Genomic DNA, 273 nt, shown 5'->3' with positions numbered 1-273 from the left:
GGCCAGGCCTCAGGCCCCGGCGGGGGGGGAGCGGCCGGTTCCCCCCCCACTGCCCTGGGAACGGCGCCGCAATGCCCTTTTATAGCCCCGAGTGGGGCCTTTTTCCATGAGCTCAGCGGCCGGGGGGGGGCCCAGCACCCTTCCCGCACCCCCCCAGCCAGCACCGGACACGGCCCCCGCGGGCTTTGCTTTCAATATAGAATTTTTTTTTTTTACTCCTTTTTATTATTAATATAAAAATACGTATTTACAGCAAATAAATATATTTCAGTA

The 273-nt window shown here is 56.8% G+C and overlaps 1 protein-coding gene across 1 annotated transcript in view; it reads right to left on the bottom strand.

Annotated features, from left to right (window-relative positions):
• ANKRD39 (ankyrin repeat domain 39) overlaps positions 1-273 on the bottom strand; it is a 2,864-nt gene that overhangs the window by 2,061 nt on the left and 530 nt on the right. The window lies entirely within an intron of this gene.

This window comes from Haliaeetus leucocephalus, unplaced genomic scaffold, assembly GCF_000737465.1.
Source record: "Haliaeetus leucocephalus isolate CR32 unplaced genomic scaffold, Haliaeetus_leucocephalus-4.0 Scaffold162, whole genome shotgun sequence".
Lineage (NCBI taxonomy): Eukaryota > Metazoa > Chordata > Aves > Accipitriformes > Accipitridae > Haliaeetus > Haliaeetus leucocephalus.
The sequence above is the reverse complement of the archived record's forward strand: the minus strand, read 5'-3'. Positions and strand labels throughout refer to the sequence as shown.